Below are 22429 nucleotides of genomic sequence, written 5' to 3'. Positions count from 1 at the left end.
TGTACTCTGACTGGCATTTAACTGTTGAGCTGCACAACTGAAGTCTGTTAAAAATTTTAAATTAAATTAATACAGTTTTGTAACTTACTTTCCCATTGTTGATAGGACTGCTAATTTTCAAATAACTCTGATGTTAAAGGGATTACTGAACATGTGTTTAAATCTCTATTGTTGAAATGTATTTTTAAAAGTTAATGGAATTTTGTTTTGTTTTATTGTTAAACCTAATATAATATGGACTGTTTTATATGAAATATGGAAAATATATGGAAATTAACGAAAATATGTACTAAACTCTAAAATATGGAAAAATATGGAAAATAAAAGTAGGATTTTTCAACCCTACACATTGTGAAACATAAAGATAATGCAAAATATAAATTATATTAGCTTTATAAGTAAATATGTATTTACATATAAATCCTTTCCCTGATTATTATTATTGAACTGGCGGATGATGCGACAGAGTCTGACGTCAGACTCCGGAAGTAATAGCGACAACAATCGACGACAATCGTTAAATTTAGGTATAACTGTTATTTAAAATCAAGTGGATAGCAAGCGCAGGCAGAGGTGGAGCAGCTATAGTGAACTCAACCTCCTTGATGAGCACGAAATGTGCCAGAATGAGTACTGAAACCGAGAATCTTTATTTCTTTGTTCACTATAACATGCCACCTCTGGCTGAATGGAATCCTCGGGAAGCAGTATTGTTCTGACTTCTGTGTGAACGAAGTATCCGCAATCGTCTGAAGCTGTCACCAACAAGAGTACCTACTTCACTATAGAATCTTCATCCGTGCCGAGAAACTTCAAGGAGACAGCTCACTGAGCTCACAGGAGGATAACGCCCAAAAAACATTCTAAGATACTGTTGGCCGTTACGAGTTAATTTCTTTGCATAATTATGCTACAATTATTTACATTACTTGTACTTTGTTGTTTATTGTAACTTATACAATGCAAATCTCCATGAATACAAGGCTATTGCTTTCACTTGGTATCTGTTGTTATCGTTTAAACGTTTATTACTGCACAACATTTGTTTTATTACTGCACAAATTGTGTATGACTGCACACTAAAAAGAACTCTGGTAATCCCTTATGACTTTTATCTCTGGGGAACTCTAAAAAAAAGACTATGTACAAAATTATATCGACAAAGCCTGGAAGAGCTAGAAAATACATCAAGGGAAACATCTCCATCTTTCAATTTCTCAACGGTAACTACAGCGAGTGATACGTCACTCCTCAAACAGGCGAGATAAATGTTTCAAACAAGAAGGTAGACAATTTCAGCATCTCCTTGCTTAATATGGGCGAGTAAATCATGTTTAACTGCTTTAATTTAATAATTTTACTTTAAGAGTTCGTGTTGTGTCGAATTAGGCCTACTGATACTGCGCAGCTTATCATGAAAGCAAACTAAGTAAGTTGAGTTTGCGAACGAACCGAGAGCCGGGTAACTCCTTTGTGGTTTCTTTATGACCTATTCATCAAGTACTGTAGCTATTTCTTTAGTGAAATTAATTTATTTGCTTGGTTGTATTACTGTTCCTTTTGGTTTGATTTTGGATTTCTCCCGATCTAAAAATAATGACCCTCCCATGAGGTTTGCAAGTAACCGGATCTCCTTCTTAGATAGCACAGGATGTCATACTGAAAACACCCTAGATGGTTTCAAAATCAATTACTCTGGCTTCAACAAAACGTTAAATTTGTGCTTTTAGCCGTTGTCCATACCTTGACAAGTGAGATAGTATAGGTACTATTCCGAGAGATAAAAGGAGACGACATAAGGTTTTGATTTATTCAAGTCTTATCAATGAGCTCATTTAGAAATGTACATTCTTTCTCTGACCTTACTCCCAGATTTATGTATCTGCAAGTTTGCTAATCCGTTACGTAATGAATTAAGCCGTTTTTACAGCCTTGCAGTTCGTTGAACGTACTTACATTCTTATTCACTTTGCCGTCTCTATAATGGGCGTTTAACTGTTAATAAAGCCGGACGCAGACCGCAGGAATCCGGTACAGTCATGGGCAGACTCGTGTTCGTACATAACATACGTACAGTGCAATACACATCAGCACACTATACGCTTCATTAAGTTCTGTTTACTCCTTTCACACTGCAGTTTGGTATCAGTACGCCCATTTTCTCATTATGATACAATAAAATTAATATTATCTGACTTTTTCATTTGAAAAATCCATAGTGACACTTGTCGCAATTGGGGTCTTTCTCGGGGTTCTCCCGTTTTTCCCCATCTTAGATATTTACATCATTCCGTCACCATTTCTCCAATTCGTTATCATTCCGTAGCATTTCCCGCAGGAATCTGGAACAGTCATGGGCAAACTCGTGTTCGTAGGAATTCCTCATCTGTATCATCTGTAACCTACACTATAATGTAGTTACAAAAAGGCTGGCGTGAAGTCTTGGGGATATAGTACTAGTATTCGATAATGATACAGGAAGGGATTGGGGTTCCGGGCCACGGGGCTTATCATGTACTCGTCATGAGGGAGGTAGGATGATCCACCTTTCAGCATCGTATTCACGAATGTCACCGAGCCCACTTATCGGACTTAGACATCATCGCATAATATTGGGCGCACAATGAATCAATAATGTAAGCATAAGAATGAGAATCCGTCTCAGGTCTGGCATTCGAAAGAGAGAGCTGCAAAATAGCGCTTACAACCGATTTAGATTCGACCGGTTAGAGAACATCCTTCAAGGTCGGGCAACCGACCGAATATTCGATTTTCCATCAGTTACCCCTTATGTTCTGCAGGTAGACGGAACACCAGGCACACTTCATCATACATGAAACCGACATTTTCTGAGTGCACAAACGGAGTAACAATTGAAGGAAATTTACTTTGTCTTATTAAAAAATGTGTTTGCTTGATACAGGTCTACAATTATTGATTGGACACTTTAATACACTTATCTCCATAACTAATACATAAATGAACAAATGAACACCGGGGCCGGGTATCGATCCCGGGACCTTTGGTTGAACGTACCAGCGCTCTCCCAACTGAGCTACCCGGGAACTCCACCCGACACCGTCTCAACTTTTCCCTTTATATCCACACAACTCGCGTGGGCTGACGAAACGCCAGAGATCCAGTGGAGTTCCCGGTAGCTCAGTTGGGAGAGCGCTGGTACGTTCAACCAGAAGTCCCGGGATCGATACCCGGCCCCGGAACAATTTTTCCCTTGAAATTATTCAAATCTGCTTTACAGGGAGCTTCACCTGAAAGACTAGATTTACAAATGAACACCGGTAACAACAAATAATATTTATGAAACCTGGTGTGTAAAGAAATGCTATAATGGAATAAATTACAATTACTTACTAAAGAGAAGAGCAAATAAATACATAGGCCTACATTCTAGTGTAATATTTACATTTTAAACTCAAAATGCATACCTCTAAAACAGTAGTTAATTTATAATGCCTTTTAATTACTCTAAAGAGCTACATTATTATTAATTCATATATCATTTTTAAGAAGATAGATTGTTATTAACAAAAAAAAAATTACTCTGAAGCTTAAATGCTTTGTACTTTCACGAAGCATGTTGTTGCCCTTGAAAGTACTCAACTGTAATACCTGGACTGGATGAATGAATGAATCAATGAATCAACTAATGAATCAATGAATTAATCACTCGGCGAATCAATGAATGAATCAATCGCTCAATCCATACTTGAATAAATCGATGTATGAATGAATTAATGAGTCGATGGATGGATGAATGGATGATGAATAAATCGATGGGTAATTGATTGATTGATTGAATGTACTGAGAGAGGAAGAATTAGAGGGGTTCGGGGGAAAAACCAGGCAGTTCCAATTCAGTACTTTTCTAGATAATGAAGAAAAACTTACCGCCAAACAATAAGCATGTACAGAAGAGGCAGGTCCAAAATGCATTATAGCTATGATTGTAATTCTTGGAACTACTTGGTTCTTCGACCAAACGATAGAGCGTATTTTTTTGTCCTCTGTGCATAAAAAACTCAAAAATGAAAAAAATTGGGGCTGCCTGGTTTTTCCCCCAAACCCCTATCAATTACATGGTAGGCCTACACGATGATAAACTTGTCCTTGCAAGGGCTCTTTTAACTCCTACATAGCTCAATGTGATCTGTCTTTGCCGTTTACCCACAAAGAGTGAGAAACAACTCGAATATTCGATAAACCGTACCTGAGACACTCCGCGAGACGGGAGAGCTTTGCATACTGACTATAGCGTCAGGCGTTCAATAGCAATATATAAATTTCTATTTTTCGTAAGCGGTTGTGCACGACTATAATTCGAAAAGCCAATCCAAGAGTTTTCTATAGTACTTTAAAGCTCACTTACTGACAAATTAAAGCACTGAAGTAGTTGACTGTGTGACACGGTGACAAACATGTTACAGTTTTTAAATTTATGAAGTGAAAAACAGCTACATCAGAATAAGGTTCATATAGAAGTTTTGTCCACCTAGTTACAAACGGACGAGAATAGTAGTAGTGGTAGTGGTGATGGTGGTGGTGGTGGTGGTGGTGAATGTGACATTAGTGTTTGAAATAATGTCGTACAATGTTCGAACATGAGAGGGGATATCAAAATATTATAAACTTCGCCATACTCCATAGCTATCCACCAATACATAGAAGTGAATCAAAATCTATAAGAAGTTTCATGTTCGGCTCATGTTTATCGAATTTCTGTAGAACCGAACCTCATTTTGCGTTTGTTCACTCCTTCCCACCTCCGATTGAGGTTCTGGTTGATGTATACAAAAAAGGAGCATAATAGTTGAGAGACTCGACATTTTTGTTACAATGAGGGACATACGTAATAGTTTACAGTCTAGACTGTTTTGTAAGTCAAAAAATGCCACACTGCACATGCTCCGAGCCGAAAGTTTTCAGCATATGTTTAAATAATACATATCTATGTTCAGATGGACATATCTGATGAACCGCGCTATAGGTCTTGAAACATATTCGCCCTCTCAACAATTATGTCCCTCACTGTACATTTATTATCAGGCACTACCATCTCGCTTGACGATATGTGCCAAAGGAAGAACATATCTGAAGTCTGATTAGTGTAATATGTTACTAGTCAGCGATGTATGCAATGGAGGAGAAAAGAAACTGGCCACCCTACCCATTATTTTATGGCTTAGTTGCCTCTTATTAGTGTTACTTATGAGATTCAAACCTGTCTTCGGACAATTGACTAAACAATAGTATTTCCCTTTTCTTATGTTCGGTGCCTTTCTCCTTAGTTCCACCTTTCCTGCACCTTTATGCTTTAGCTACATAATGATGTCAGACACACAAATCTTGCGAAGTTAGGCATAGTAATGAGTACAGGTGATTTTTTATATGACTAAACTGAAAGACAATATAAGAAAGGAAATTGCAGCAATTTGAAAAGAAAACTTAATGCGTGTTACAACAAATTTTCTTATAGGCTTGTGAGATTTGTGGCGGCACAAAGACATCATTTCCAACATCTTCAATGACAAGCTAGGTGATTATTGTAATTCTCATGAGCAATCTATGCGCCTGACTTAAGGGCTATGAATATCCAATTCCGCCGGCAAACAGCGTGCTACCAACCGCCACGAGAGGCTGCACACTCACGGATGAACGTCTATTTGAAGGCTCTGTACTTAAAAAAAAATTCTACTTTCTTTCTTTCTTTCTTTAGTTAAAAAGTCGAGAAAGATTTTGAAGTCCTCTAACTTTGTTAAGACGTAAGTTTATAGCAAAATAATTATACAGTTTTGTTCATAAACAAGTAGTGTTTATTCAGGTATAAAACAATTTCAAAACATTTAGATATGATCATCTTTTTTCCTCTATTTTTAGCAGCCTTTTCTCTACTGTATGAATAGCGTTGAGAAGAAAATCTTACGGAATATCTTCAAATTTTTACGTGCTTACACAATGACGACAAATTGCAGGGTCTATACCTCAATTAATTTAGAGTTTTTCAACTTCTCAGTGCGCTGGAACTCTATAGTATTAGTAATTTATATAAGCTAATTATGAACATTAACGGAGAAGACTTGGTAAAAATTGATTTTATATGACTTGTTTGTGTACTGAATTTATGTCTAAAACTTATTTTTCACATTTAATTGTTTAGTTTATATATAACTAGTTAGATATTTGTTGTTATTGTACTTTTAGTGGTGGTGGTAACGGTGTATAAGCATTTTAAATTATTAAATTCTAGAAGTGAATTCCTGATGATTTCGAACATGTTTTTAAAGAAAACATTACTTTTTGTTAGAGCCTATTGTCAATTCTTTAGAGACTATTTCCTACACTTTTAAGCCTATTTTAGGCACCTAAAGTTACATTTTGACGACCTAAAAATCCGTACTCTAATTATAATGTATTTATTGTTGTGCTATAAAGTATGTATTTTTTTATTCGGTTGCAGATTTCTCTTTTCTACGAGATTTATCACTTATCAGAAATAAAAAGTACTTCGAACATTACACTTCCATCGTAATCAATATTTCTGATGATATCCAGACTCCATCTCATAAATCAGTGACCTTCGTCCGATGTGTTGAGGTCTGACAGACGGCATCATCAGTGTACTGTACGTAACTAGATACCACTAACTACACTCAAGATGAACATTCTGAGAGTTCAGAGTCCTAAGTGGGCAAGAAATAAACTACGAAACATCGCTGAACGAACTCTAACACTTACAATTGATGTTCGGCCAAATAAACGCAACTTGTTGCATAATGATAGACTCTCTGCTACTTGTTGACGGTTACTAGAAGTAAAAATACTTCATTATCCTTCATTTATAAATAGTTTATTTAATAGGGCATATAATCTAAGTAACGTAATAGCATATTACGATACAAGGTCGGGAAATGTTTTTTACAAAGTCGAGAAAAAGATTGAAAAACAAGCAGAGCGAGTTTTTCAGTTTCCTTGATTTTGTAATGCACTTCATAAACGTCTATTGTACAGTAATTTTTGCAAGATGGCATATTTTGAGAATAATGTTTTTAAAAATCTTCATATACGGTACGTACATTACACTATGAACAGCTAAGGATGTTAATAGTCTGGCCAACGTACAAACTTCACCATTAACTTTAATGTGAAGGAGTAAAGATGATTCAGGTATTTGTAATATTTCGTGTTAAATTGGAATAATTTTGATTTCTTTTTGTTAAGTGAAGTTTGAATTGTTCAATATACAGTACGTAGGTTAAATTAAGAACAGCTGATTAATGTTAGCAGTCTGACCAACGTACAGACTTCACCATCAGCTTCAATGTGAAAAATGATTCAGCAACTTGTAATATTTCGTGTTCAATTAGAATAATTTTTATTTCTTTTTGTTAAGTGATATCTGAATTGTTTAAATAAAATTCAGTGCATTTCAAATGCAGTGATTTGTTTCGTATAATGTATTTTAGAAATAATTAACACTGCCTTTTGCGAACGAATATTACATGCATTGTAGCATACATAGAAGACAGTGGTTTTCATTACAACACTAGCAATTATTAGTAATATTTCAACACACTTATCTATGTTGACAACTCTGAATTCAGTAAAATAAACTTTCATTCGTGGCGGCCGTTTGCTATAACGACGAGAAAACACACAATCGTGCAAAAATAAGATTTTATTGTAGGCCTACAATGAAAAAATTACAGTTACGAAGAACTTTCTCGCGTGACCTACGGATTTCGCAACAATTAAATTCCTTTATTACATTACTATTTATAGCTTGTTGTTTAGTCAACTGTCCGAAGACAGGTTTGAACCTCAGAAATAACACCAATAAGCCATCATTCATAAGACAACTAAGCCAGAAGATAATGTGTAGGGTAGCCAGTTCCTTTTCTTCTCCATTGCATACATCGCTGACTAGTAATATATTATTACACTAATCAGACTTCAGTTGTATACAAACAATTTTTCTTCCTCCGACAATCGTCAAGTGAGATGTACTGCCTGATAATAGATGTACTGTACTCGTACATATCAGGCAGTCACTCAATCAGAGGTTAATTTATAGCATATTACCTTTAATTATTATTATCTGCGCATTTCGAACTGGCGGCTCAAGGTCAAGCAATGGACTGCATTTGCCACGTGTGCTTACCCCATTCCTGGACCATTCTCCACGACTAAAGTCAGCTAGGATAACCCGAATTACCAGTGCTTCAGTTCACAGTTTTCATTTACAATTCATTTTGAGACCATTCAGAAAGCCTCTAATTGATATCAAATAAATGTTTTGTTATATTTCCGTCGTTGACTTATCATATAATATCATAGAGTGAAACTCTATATTACATATTTTACAGTTTGTATGAACATTTTCGCCACTATTGTGACATCATCAAATACATATAATTTGCAGTATGGTAACCTCATTTGTGTGGCATTTGACTGTAATATAGTAGAGTGGAATAGTTAATACAATATTAAAAGTGAATATTAAAATACTTAATTTAGGTTAAAAATTAAAAACATTATAAAAACATACTACGGGCTTTCACTTCCTTGTAAAGCCCACATTTTTATATATAATGAAAAGTCATCCGCAATACTGTTGTACAGGGACATCATTTTATTTTTACTAACATTTCTGATATTAACCTGCCTATACCTTTGAATCAACGGTTGCTAACCCCTTCCATGACTAGAATTCGATGGCGTAATATACAAACAAATCACTTTACTAGGTATAGGAGGGAAGAAAAGTAATTCATCCATTTACGTAGACTATGAAATATCAAGCTTTTGAGTTTGATCATTTTCATTAGGTTTTTGTTTAATCAAAATACAGTACAGTATTAACAATGAGTGTTTTTACTCACGAACTGAGCTGTCCATACGGACGTATTCATTATGCAGTGTATATTAGAGTGTCTATAGCACATTAGCGTACACTATAGAGAATGAAGTTAAATTGAAAAATAATCATAATATGGATATTTAAACACATTTTCAAAATGGTGGCGGTTCATTTCGATTAATGTATGTAATTCCAATTACCAGTTTCGTCCTTCGTACTAGTAGGCCTAACTCATGTTGGAATAATTCTGTACCTACTCTGTAAAAGAGTACCTTACGTACTGTAAATTCAATCTTCACTTCTGCTCGATCCGAAAAGATAAAATTACTCAGACATTCTATCTACTGTCCGTCCAAGTGATTATGTCGCAGGATCGTAGAAAGGAGGGAAATCACGTGACAGTTAATTACTTAACGAGGCCCTTTTATTTAAGTTATTTTAAACAGTTGTATGGGTATAATATTACGTATATGTCCAATTCCTAACAGAAATTAATGTTCTCAGAAAAGAGCTAAGACAGCCCAGCTACTAGCCTTTACCGAGAGGCGAATAGAAGCTGGTGGGGAAAACCGGAATGCGACGTAGGCAAATGGACGACAGTACCTTTGCGAAAATGATGCAATATTGAAAGCTCTTTAGTCATTGGAAAACGCGAACATATTTTTGGAACGTACTGTGACGGTAAGGCTACTATGACTTGGATCTGTGTGGAAGACGGTTGAACTTCATTCGTAGAAGGGGTGGGAGTGAAGTACATTGAAAAGCTCAGGTACAATAAAAATTGAAGTAAAAATAAAATGATGTCCCTGTATAAATCATTAACTTGATATGGAAATTCGTTTACAATTTTTGTTTGCATAATGTGAAACACTTTGCATTTTATATAAACTATATTACATGCCGTACCTATAATCAGAGAATAATGTTTGTATTGTTTACGTATTTAAGTGATGTGAGTTTTTATTTAATGTATAAAATTTCAATATTTGTAGTTGCTCTCATATTCCAGTCTCGTATAATTTGATGATGCAGATTATGGAACTATTGTCGAAATATTATCTAAAAAGAGAAAGATTATTTTAGAGTATATTAAACTGTTAAAGAGACATGTCTAAATGGACTGATTGTGCGTTTAGACTTACGTGGTATTTATACGTAGTTTTTATAATTATATTATAAAGATAATTTGGAAGTAATGGTATATATTGTAGAACTTCGTCGAAGGTTATCTAAAATGAAAATTATTGCAAGTATGTTATATATATATATATTTTTATTTTATTAGGTTATTTTACGACGCTGTATCAACATCTCAGGTTATTTAGCGTCTGAATGAGATGGTGATAATGACGGTGAAATGAGTCCGGGGTCCAGCACCGAAAGTTACCCAGCATTTGCTCGTATTGGGTTGAGGAAAAACCTCGGAAAAAACCTCAACCAGGTAACTTGCCCCGACCGGGATTCGAACCCGGGCCACCTGGTTTCGCGGCCAGACGCGCTGACCGTTACTCCATAGGTGTGGACTATATAATATATATTGCGTATAACTTATATGTTTTTAAACAATTATTATTGTACTATATTTTAAAGCTGAAAGTATTTAGTGCAGCCAATAAGAGTAAGCTTATAATAGTTTTTTTTTTTAAACTTGGTTATTTAACGACGTATGAACTAGATGTCGTATCAACTACTGGGTTATTTAGCGTCGAAGAAATTGGTGATGGCGAGCTTGTATTTGGCGAGATGAGACCGAGATTCTGCCACAGATTGGCTGACATTTGCCTTGCGGTTGGTGAAAACCTCGGAAAACCCAGACAGGTAATCAGTCCAAGCTGGAATCGAACCCGCGCCCGAGTTAAACTCCGGACCACCAGGAAAACGTGCTACTAGTATCTGATCTCGAGGGACCAAAGCTGTAGTTAAAATTGGTACTGAAATTTAGGACTGTACAGAAAGAATATTGCCCTATCTTCTATCTAGCGAGAAGATCTCTCGGTTTTTTTTTTTAACGAAAATCAGTGAAACAGTAGAGTCCTTTTCAACTGTAGAAACGTTACTAAAATCAGATTTGACGGATTCTTGCACAAAAGTGTGCAGCATATATTTATCTATGCAGTGCATACTAAATGTCGATTTTGAAAAAAAAAAATTGGACTTGACCGGTTTTAGCACCAAAATCTTCAATTGCTCACTAATTATATAGTTTCCGATTAAAATTTTACACTTTTAATTATTATGAAATTAATTAATAACAAATTATTATTAATTATAATTGAATGTTTATAGAGCACTGTACTTATGAAAAGCGTACATTATCCAGATAGTAATTAGCCTTCGAATTTGCGTGACAAAAAGCCTGAATCCTGACTCTATAATCTTTTGCCAATCTGTAGTGAAAACCGAGTCATATTTTATGTTTTTTTTTATTTCAGTATACCTGTAAACATATCCTTTGTTTAGCCCTCACATCATACTGCATAGGCTATGTATGAAAAAATAATATTTACAAGAACTCAATGCGTATGCTACAGAAAATTAATATGGGCCTGCATATATTGGCGAGTATTTTTAACCAGTATTTTATTTAGAAGAAATAGAGATAGACAAGCTATATTATATTCGAAATTCAACAATTTCTGGTTTTCGATTATTAAAAAATTGTTGTATCTATACCTCAATATATTTAGGCCTACTTAAAAACTTAACATTGTTACAATTTTCATATTCACATACACAAAAAATGTGTATTGGTTTAACTGCTCTTCTCTTGTCAATTGTAAGGACAATGGCTTTATTGGTTCGAAAAGCAAGAATGAATGAGAACTGCTTACAGCATACGTACGCATAAGATGGAGCTGTTTTAACAGTTAGTTATCGACGTTCTATCAATTGCGAGATCATTTAACTTCAATGGAATTACTGATAGCGAGATGAGTCTAAGAATTCGCTATAGGATTACCTGATATTTGTATTAATGTTTGGGAAACCTAGAAAAATCAGCAAGGTAACCAGCTCATATAATATTCGAACGCACTCTCGAACGCCGTCTCGGATCCGGGGGGAAAGGCGCTACCGACCGAGCAAAGCCAGTGCCTTTGAAGATCGTGAAAAAAATTATTTACTTAAGACTCTTTTCAATTACGAGGCTATTCAGAGACCATGTATAACCTCTGTTTGAGGTTGTGATTGACACAGCTATTATAAGGCAGTACATCTCACTTGACGATATATCAGAGGAAGAACAATTGCTTGTATACATCTGAAGACTGATTAGTGTAATATGTTACTAATCAGCGATGTATGCAATGGAGATGGAAAGGAACTGGCCACCCTACCCCATTATATCCTGGCGTAGTTATCTCATGAGTGATGCCTTATTTGTGTCGCTTATGAGGTTGCAACCAGTGTTCGGACTGTTGACTAAACATACACCAGACACCATAGGATAATAATGACGATTAAAAACAGAAGAAAAAGCAAGTTACCGTAGAAACTTTAACCTGCAACAACTCTGTTCATAAGAAATGTATACGGTAGTAGGCTATGTACCTGGGATCGAATACTGTATTCCTTCGATGAGAAGTCGTCAACTATCTGAGCTACGCCTTGTTTTAGAGTTGAAGAGACATAATAGTATCCCTTTTTTCGTCTTTTATTCAAATTGAAGTACAGGGACATCACTTTATTTTTACTTGCATTTTTATTGTACCTGCTTTTCTGACTGTACTTGACTCCCACCCCTTTCACTAATGTCCTTGCTAACGTCAGCCACATAAACTTACTGCCGCTGTTACTAGCAGTGAAGTAAACAGTACAGAGTACAGTGTGTTTCAGAAATATGTTGCATTTTCTATAGAAGAAAGAGCTTACATTTGAAATTTATTTTCACATAGGTACAGTGTGTAGTATAACTGAATTTATCTGTGTGGACTGAGCACAAGTGAAGATTAGAGTTACCGAAAGTGCGTTACCCTATAATATGGCACTGTACTTAACAGCATTATTTAAACAAGAGTTTTGTTTTACTGTTTGTAGGTATGAAGAACGATGATGGAAACTGGAATTACAATATAACCGAATTTGAACAACAGTTTTTTTCCTGATTATATCATTACGGAATATTTTCGTGGAAATGTCATTAATCTGGTAGATAAATTTAGAGCAACAGAGTGTACAGAAAGGAAGAAAAGTGTAAGATGGCCAACAAAGATGACTGAAGATGCTGTAAAAGATGCTAGAGAAAGAATGCAGCGAAATCCTAATAAGTCGGTCAAGAAGTTAGCTGTAGAATTTTTTTTAACGGAAGTGCTCACAAAATTCTCAGGAATAAATTAGGTCAGTAATATGCTGAATAAAGTAGACATTATATAATGTATATAACCGCCTGAAGACTTGAGTTTGTGAAAAAAAATTATTACTATTCTACTGTTTTTTGATAAAATACCATAAAAGTAATCATCAAACTGCAAATCGTAATAGGCTACTGCATTTCCCTGTAACATGAATGGATATACTACTTATCTCTCCTCCTATAGCTAGTAAAATGATTTGTTTACATATTGCACTAGTAACACCAAACTCCTGTAATGGAAGGGGATAGCAGTGTTTCCGAGTATAGCCAGGTTAATGTTAAAAAATGTTGGTAAAAATAAAGTGATGTCCCTGTACCTATATTACGAATTTCCTATATTAAACAAATTTTTCACAATCAATTCTTATAATAAAAAAAAAGAACAAATATCGAGGATATTAGAAAAACGGTAATTGTACAGAAGAACTAGAATTGCTTATTGCGAATGATATAGTGCAGGGTCATCAGTTCGAAACTCTACGGAGCGCGGACTACCTGCTCCGTTGCTCCGAATCCACGCGGTTAGAGAGCGGAGAAGTAGTTCCAGCAATGCCGTGTCTTAATTTGACATACTCATAAAATATGACTAGGCAGTACAAACTGACTTTTGTAAATTATTATTATTATTATTATTATTATTATTATTATTATTATTATTATTATCATTATTATCAGACTTACTGTTCTCATTGTTATTATTATAGTAGTATTAGTGCTGTGACATTTTATTACACATTTTTAGTGCAATTACACGATCATCTCTACAGTGCCAGTACCGGTACATGTATTTTATAACACAAATTGTTTTGTAGCGATTTCCTGTATCTCATTATTATTATTATTATTATTATTATTATTATTATTATTATTATTGTTATTGTTATTATTACTCATTTATTGTTATTATTGTAATCATAGTATTAGTGTTGCTGACATTTTATTAGGTATTTTAGAGTAATTAGATACATCTCGATTACACAACTCTTAACACTATATCATACGAAATATATTGTATTATATCTCTTTCTCATGTTAAATTTCACCGTACCTGGTTAACATGTTTCAGCCTGTTATGGGCCATTTTAGAACTGGTTGGTGCTAGTCTTGGCGCCTTTTGTTTGTGTTTTTTTTTTTGTACATTACACAAACACATCCCACACAAACAAAAGGCGCCAAGACCAGCACCAACCAGTTCTGCGGATGGCCCATAACAGGCTGTTATGGGCCATCCGCAGAACTGGTTGGTGCTGGTCTGTTATGGGCCATCTTAACCAGGTACGGTAAAATTTAACACAAGAAAGATATATAATACATATTCCATAATTAGATACAATCATTTCTACAATACCGGTACATACAGTATATTTTATAACACAAATTGTTTTACAGAAATATTATTATTATTATTATTATTATTATTACCATCATCATCATCATCATCATCACCATAATTACAAATAAAATGCTGGAGCACGTATGAAGGCGTTTTATTAAACTATTGAAACTAAAAGTAAACATTCTACTCTCCTTCACTGAAGGGCCACAAGATATTTCTTATTTGCAGAGCAATCATGTAACTGGCTCGAATAGCAAATTCACTTAGATGTACATATTTCTGTGAAAATAAAATAATAACATTATAACGCCAATAAAATATCCAATACGAATAAAAGGTACTGTGTGGTTAATAAAATATTGTCTAGACTAAATAGAATTTATCATGAAGTAGTAATATGATATGCACTTATGTCCTCAAACATTACTTTTTAAGCTCTTGAAGTATCGCTATTCCTTTCTGGCGAAATATTTTGCGTACTAGTTAGCATAAAAAGTCGATTAATGGCGTTGCATGTTAATTAAATATTTTAACGAGATTCAATATATTTTGCCTTATTATTATATTCAATAACTAAATAGGCTTTTCTCCACGAATAGTTGAAACCTAATGGCGTTGGTGTCTATTCTTATTTGTGTTGTCTTTTATTGCAAACACTTTCCCGAATAGGATACACATGAAACATTATTCCAACTGAAATTCACTGCTCTGAACGCTTCCCCCGTCCCTTCAAACTGTCGAGCAAACTTGCTCCGAGTTGATAATCCCTGGTATAGAGAACTAAGCACATGGCTTTACTTTCGGTCCCCAATACTTTCCACACAATAACTAGAACGGTTCACCTGTTGTATGTAGAAATGAATGGATATATCGCCGCTATACACGTGCTGATGATATATGTAATAATTTAAGTACTTCAGTTTGCTCGACAGGTACAGGTGTGCAAATTTATGGACAGAGGGTGTTTCCGGGTTTCTACTGCACCAACAAGAAAGCATTTTTAGTGCCAGTGGAGGTGTAAAGTGGGTGTTTGAGGGCCTGGATCACACCAGCAAGAGAGGATTTTTAATGTCGGTGAATATAGAGATTATTGTCGCATTTCGATATGATTAACGATAGTGTTTTACATTTAAATGGTGATCTGTTCACTCATGGCGTATAATGTGGACGTTATGATAGCGATACAAACATTTTACTACGTACAACAGGTGAAGAGTTCTAGGTTGTTCTGTGGAAAGTATCGGAAAGTAAACCCACGTGTTTAGTACTCTGTAATATTCGTAGTAGGCCTACGTTACTATTAAAGAAAAAATGGTATCTTCTTTGGTCTAGTTATTCTGTAGAATTATCGGGAAAACATTTCTTATTTGTTAGCAGTAATCCGAAATTATTTAAAAAAATCACTGATTATTACATGCTTAGAAAATCGGTGCAATTAAACAGCACATTTTTTATTATGCATATCATCGTTGTTCCTGCAATAACTCCTATGTAACATATTTATTTATTTTCAGATTTTTGCTCTAGTAAATAACTTAAATAGTGACACAGCAAATAATAAAATCTCCTATATGTAGTTATATCACAGTCTAGTATATACAGTCGCGAAGCTCAATACGTAGAAAATATGCAAACATTAGATAGTTGCTCACCACTAGGATCGCTAATATCGCCTCATTACAGGCAATGCAAAATAGTACCGTCACAGTCTATTGTTTCTAGCACCCTCAAAACTCAAGCTTCGTGACTGTATATAGTAGACTGTGGTTATATTTCTTTCTTTCGAAAATGTAAGAATTCACAATCTCCTATGCACTACTGCCAAAGAAGAATAAATGTTTTTTCTCTTCCTACTGAAAAATTTCATATTTTGCACATAGGAGTTATTGCAGGAACAACGACGATATGTAAGACTATAGATTATGCGGATATCAAAAATCACTGCGTTAAATAAATGTTTGTCAAACTATTGGCGATCGATTTTTGGTAAATATTTCTCTTTTGCGAACTCGTAGCATTTCTACTGATGAAGACCTACTGTCCAATATGCCATCAGAAAATAACGTAGTGCTACTGTCAACATCTGGCTCGCTTCCAATATACGTCCCAATCCTCAGTCACTAATCAAATGGGAAACGCAATGACTTAAAAAAAAAAAAAAAAAAAAAACCTTGTAACGTATACTAAACGGCATGCGATTCTGTCAGTAAATCGACCTATAATTATTCCGAACTAAATTCTTCCTACATCTGTGAGGCCTACCCATATCTCTATTCGAATCTCGTTTCCGTGAACTCGGGAAGTTAGGAGAGGAGACAGCGACCTTTTCTTAGACTACCACTAATTTTATTGTTGTGTATAGTAAGAATTATGAAGAAACGCATTAGGACTGACACTGAGTAGATTGTATTTTGAATATTTTTTTACGCAAGGATTTGAAATAATATGTTATTGAAGTAAAATTAGTGTATTTCATATTATATACTTTCCAAATTAAGTGACCAAAGTCACTCAGTAGAACAAATTAGTGCATTCTATAATTGAGAAGAAAAAACTGCACTGCACACAAACGGAAAAGCTTCAGACTAAAAATTACAAAAACAAAACACGTAATTTGTAGCATATTTCTGCAGATTCACAATATTTCCTCTATGCTTCCAATAAAGATGCAGTAAAAATATAACAGCAAGTATTGGAGCTGACATGTGTGTATCCATGAATAACTAGAGAGGAAGGCGTGCACTCTGTCTGGTTACTTACGATCGCTGCAGACCGCTTGCCGGAAGCGCCCCCTTCGGATTCTCTCACTGAACTCGTTTGCCGCTCGCTTGTAGTTCCACTTTTGACGTTTTGCAATCTTCTCCGTGACGTCACAGTTACATACCAATGGTCATCGCCAGCCCGGCTCCTCTATTAGAGCATTCTTCTCGCTCTAACGCCTAATGATACGTTTCCTTTTCTTTTCTAATTTCGGACAACGGGTCCTGAAGCTATCTTCACGTGCTTATACAATGAAAACGAGTATCAGGAATGTTCCATCTGCGAGTAAAACCACGATCATTCAAGTTCTTGACATATGCAATTGATTTTATTATTACAATTAATTTCGTTACACGTTTCATTTCAAGAGACGTTCTATAATATATGTAGTCCAAGAAAGTACCTACTTCTAAAGCAGCATTATGGCATTAAAAACGATTATTTTCATCGTAATAATTCTTTTGTAAATAATAATGATATTGTATTAATAGAATAGGCAGCTACAAATCCAGTGGATCCGACCTCGATGCCCGTCACGTTGGTGGAGATTTTCTTTCCGTTTGTAGGAATTGGGTGTGTGATCTTTCTTTTATTTTTTCATTATACGGGATATAAGTAGAAGTGAAGATGCTTCAAAAATCGGTTTCGAGATTTTAGCGGAAATATCTACACGTTGCAGCTCCCTTGATACCAAAAATGTAGATATGCTAAGGCTAAAGGAAGAATGCTGTGTTATCTGCGATGTTGCCGGACTGCTGAAACTTCCAACTCAAGTTTCTAATTAACCGTGCATTTAATCACGAAAAGTAATATAGGTCTTTTTTTATTAATTTAAGTGTACTCTATCGTCCCTTTCAATCAGAGGATTATTTCATTTCCACTGTGTACATTACAAATATATTACCATCTTGTCCTGAATCACGTAAAATAAATTGTTGGTCCATCTAGTGTAGGTTGAAAATAGTCCAAGATACATACAGCCCTATAGCCCCTAGAAAAAAATCCTCTAGGTACATGAATAAATTATAAATAGTTACAGGGTGATTCAAAACCTCTGCGAGAAACTCTGAGGAATGATAGATCTAACAATAAGGAACCCTTTTTGTTAAACGACCTATGCCTTTCGACGCGTCGTTTGGAAGTTACCGTTCAAAATGTTTTTGAGCGGGCGTACGTCAAAGTATGTGAATGTGTGCCCCCCTGTTTGTTTGTTGAGATGTTTGTAAGAGAAGAGAAGGGTGGTTGTTGTTTGTTTACGTTTAGTGTTCAATGTCTTTTCCTTTCAGTTCAGTGTAATCATCAATTGAGAATGCATGTCTATGCGGTCTTCCACCATTGCGCCAGGGACGAAGAGACACGTCGTCTCGAAGGCGCTGATAAAGTCGAGCAAACATTGTGTGGTAAGGGTGATTTCTGTTTTGAAACTGTTGTTGGTACATGTGGAGAGCTCATGCTTCGTTTTCGCGAGCCTCCCCATAACATATTACTAGTAGCATGTCGGCTAACTCGGGAAAAGTGTAGACTAGAGACCGGCAAATCACACAAGACTCACGCCCGTACCCGATCGCCGTCAGGCTTGGGCTCCGGTGACGCTACAAAGCAAGTTAACTTTCAGCCTGAACCCGGGTTTTATAGGTTCAGTCCAGGCGGGACCCAAGAAAGCCTGCCTGTTTGCTCGTATTATAAGGTAGAGTGACCTGCATTCACGGAAGCCAGTCTGCGCTGGTTAAGATGAAACAGTCCTAAGTTCGTTGGCTATTTAGTCACTTCAAAAAATCTTCATCTTATGGTCCAACACGGCAGATATTTCTTGATTAAAGAAACACAGTTTTACGATTTATTGCGCTACTGAATTCATAAAGTAATAAGACAATATTATACATTTCATATTCCTGCAAAGTGAATCTGACTCAACAAAATAGTAACATTTCGTAACTTGTGAACTTGTGACTAGCTGAGAAGAGAAGAGAAGAGAAGAGAAGAGAAGAGAAGAGAAGAGAAGAGAAGAGAAGAGAAGAGAAGAGAAGAGAAGAGAAGAGAAGAGAAGAGAAGAGAAGAGAAGAGATTATAGAAAAATATTTGATTTTAACTTTTTCCTTATCAACAATTAAAAACCTCATTAATACCTGTAATATGTATAAAAGTTTTTCGTTCTTCAGAATATTGATTTGCTATTTAACTTCTGAGGGACAGATTTATTTTTATTTATGAAGCTGAAAGTTTGAATGGTTTGCATTAAATTTATATTATTACGATGAAAAGGAAAGTGCAAGTAATTTATAATAACTGTTGGCATTTAATGGATATTATGTTGACGAGAAAGAGAAGAGAAGAGAAGAGAAGAGAAGAGAAGAGAAGAGAAGAGAAGAGAAGAGAAGAGAAGAGAAGAGAAGAGAAGAGAGAAATATGTTGAAAAGATATTGGTAACAATTATTATGAATATCAACAACTATTATAGAAAAATATTTCATTTTAACTTTTTCCTTATCAACAATTAAAAGCCTCATGAATACCTGTAAAGTGTATAAAAGTTTTTCGTTCTTCAGAATATTGATTTGCTATTTAAATTCTGAGGGACAGATTTATTTTTATTTATGAAGCTGAAAGTTTGAATGGTTTGTATTAAATTTATATTACTACGATGAAAAGGAAAGTGCAAGTAATTTATAATAACTGTTGGCATTTAATGGATATTATGTTGACGAGAAATAGTTTTCTTTGTCTTTATTAACGGTACGTTTCAGAAGACAACAAATTAAGTTTTCAGTAGTTTATCTATATCTATAGGCTTCTTGTCATGTTTGAATGACTTGGTTCATATTTATCATGCATCTGAAATCAGCAGTCTGTCGTAGGTCGGCGGAACCCAACAGTCCTTTCGGGTCACGTGCAACCACACTGACTGCCTGCTTGTGAGGGAAGGTTGCAGGCAGGCGAACGATACGAAGCGCAAGCCCGCTCACGGACGTCACCAGTCATGGGCAAGCCTTATCGACAGTTTGCCTCTCTCTGGTGTAGACATGCATTCTCAATTGATGATTAGACTGAACTGAAAGGAAAAGGTATTGAACATTAAACGTGAACAAACAACAACCTTCTCGTCTCTTAAAAAAACATCTCAACAAACAAACAGGGGTGCACACATTCGCATACATTAACGTACGCCCTCGCAAAAACATTTTCAACGGTAACTTCGAAACGACGCGTCAAAAGACATAAGTTGTTTAACAAAAAAGGATATCTTGTTGTTAGATCTATCACCCCTCAGAGTTTGTAGCAGAGGTTTTGAATCACCCTGTATAGGTAGGTAGAGGCCAGAGAAGTTTTGCTTAGTGTTGTTTCTATGACACTACGGTATTCACAAATGCACTCTGTTACAAGAATGAGCTAGTTGATGACGTGTTGACACAACATCACAGAAGTTGTTCGAAGTAGGCTAGTTGGATTGGACGTGTTCGCCTTTACCGCTCACCTTAGACCTAAGTATACAAAAATTAAAAAACAAGCCCATTCTCTATAGCAGAAGTGCATTGGTGAATATCATGGTATCTTGGAGACAATAAAACTATAGAAAACTTTCCTGGTCTCTAGCGCTCACATGACGCGTTTCCGGCCATAAGTACGAGTATATTTTTGCTTTGGATTACTGAACGCGCCCCCGGTCTGTGTAACACCATTTCTGATACACCTGGTATATTAAATACAAGAAAAAGTTTTTATTTTATTTTTTATTTTAGTAGGTTATTTTACGACGCTTTATCAACATCTTAGGTTATTTAGCGTCTGAATGAGATGGTGATAATGCCGGTGAAATGAATCCGGGGTCCAACACCCAAAGTTACCCAGCATTTGCTCATATTGGGTTGAGGGAAAACCCCGGAAAAACCTCAACCAGGTAACTTGCCCCGACCGGGATTCGAACCCGGGCCACCTGGTTTCGCGGCTAGATGTGCTAACCGTTACTCCACAGGTGTGGACACAAGAAAAAGTTATCACAGATTTTTGTATAGAAAAATATCTGTGACCACTTGTATGAAATTAATATTTTGTTTAGAAGTACGTTGATGTTTATAAAAATTAACAAGTAATTACAATCCACCGCTGTGGAGTAACGGTCAGCGCGTCTAACAGTGAAACGAGCGGTCCCGGGCTCGAACCCTGGTTGGGACAAGTTACCTGGTTGGGGTTTTTCCCGGGGTTTTCCCTCAACCAATTGAAGCAGAATTGCTAGGTAACTTTCGGCGTTGGATTTCGGACTCATTTCTTCGCCATCATTAATTCACATATCACCAACCATGCCATAGCCCGGGTTCCGTTCACGGTGCAGCGTGCTGTACTTGTACAAGAGCGCGGCCGTTCGCCTACCCATTCATTCACAGAATAGGAGTGGTAAGCACAATAAGCCTCAGGTTGCAGTCTCAGCCTTCGGGTCCTTCCTCCGTACAACAGAAAAAAAACAAGTAATTATAACTGTCTTTAATTTAAAATGTTAGAGTAGGTGATGGATAACTGAAATTATGATGTGTTTAAAACAAAGTAGTATCGGATCCAGCCAGCCATGATAAAATACAAAGGGAAAACGAATGTTACGCCTATATCAAAATAAATTCGTTTTTTTTTTACGGATTATCAAGAAAATATCAATGCTTATTTACAGTGTATTTCATGCCAAATTGCAATAAACATTGAAGTAGACCTCCTTTTGGTGCCAAGCAGTAACCAAATCTACTATAGCCTACAACTCCCATATGACATTTGCTATCTACATGTGTGATATCTTGTAGGGTATACTTGTACTGCATTTTTCAAGAGATCTAAATCCTCAAATTTAATGTCCTCTTGCAATAGATATTTGATTTTATATCTCAGAGGAAAACAACGTCATTAGAAGAAAGTATCATTTAATTGTTTGCACTGACTTATGTCCAACTATATTAGCATCCGTTGAAAATCAGTGCAGTTTCAGTGGAAAATATTATGCATTTTTTTACATTTATGATATTATCCAAAGACAAAAGAAATATTTTGAATGATATGAAAGGAAGCAGATTATTTTTGTTACATACAACAAAAAACTGCATAACTTTTTCTTGTATAATAAGTAGGT

The 22429-nt window shown here is 35.6% G+C and overlaps 1 protein-coding gene across 1 annotated transcript in view; it reads right to left on the bottom strand.

The window, feature by feature from the left end:
* LOC138705839 (organic cation transporter protein-like) overlaps positions 1 to 17462 on the bottom strand; it is a 230006-nt gene extending 212544 nt beyond the window's left edge. Inside the window, exon 1 of the mRNA XM_069834514.1 lies at positions 17323 to 17462. The gene's annotated coding sequence lies outside the window, so the exon portion shown is untranslated. The remainder of the gene's footprint in view (positions 1 to 17322) is intronic.
* Positions 17463 to 22429: the final 4967 nt, after the last annotated feature.

Source organism: Periplaneta americana, chromosome 9, assembly GCF_040183065.1.
Source record: "Periplaneta americana isolate PAMFEO1 chromosome 9, P.americana_PAMFEO1_priV1, whole genome shotgun sequence".
Classification (NCBI taxonomy): domain Eukaryota; kingdom Metazoa; phylum Arthropoda; class Insecta; order Blattodea; family Blattidae; genus Periplaneta; species Periplaneta americana.
The sequence above is the reverse complement of the archived record's forward strand: the minus strand, read 5'-3'. Positions and strand labels throughout refer to the sequence as shown.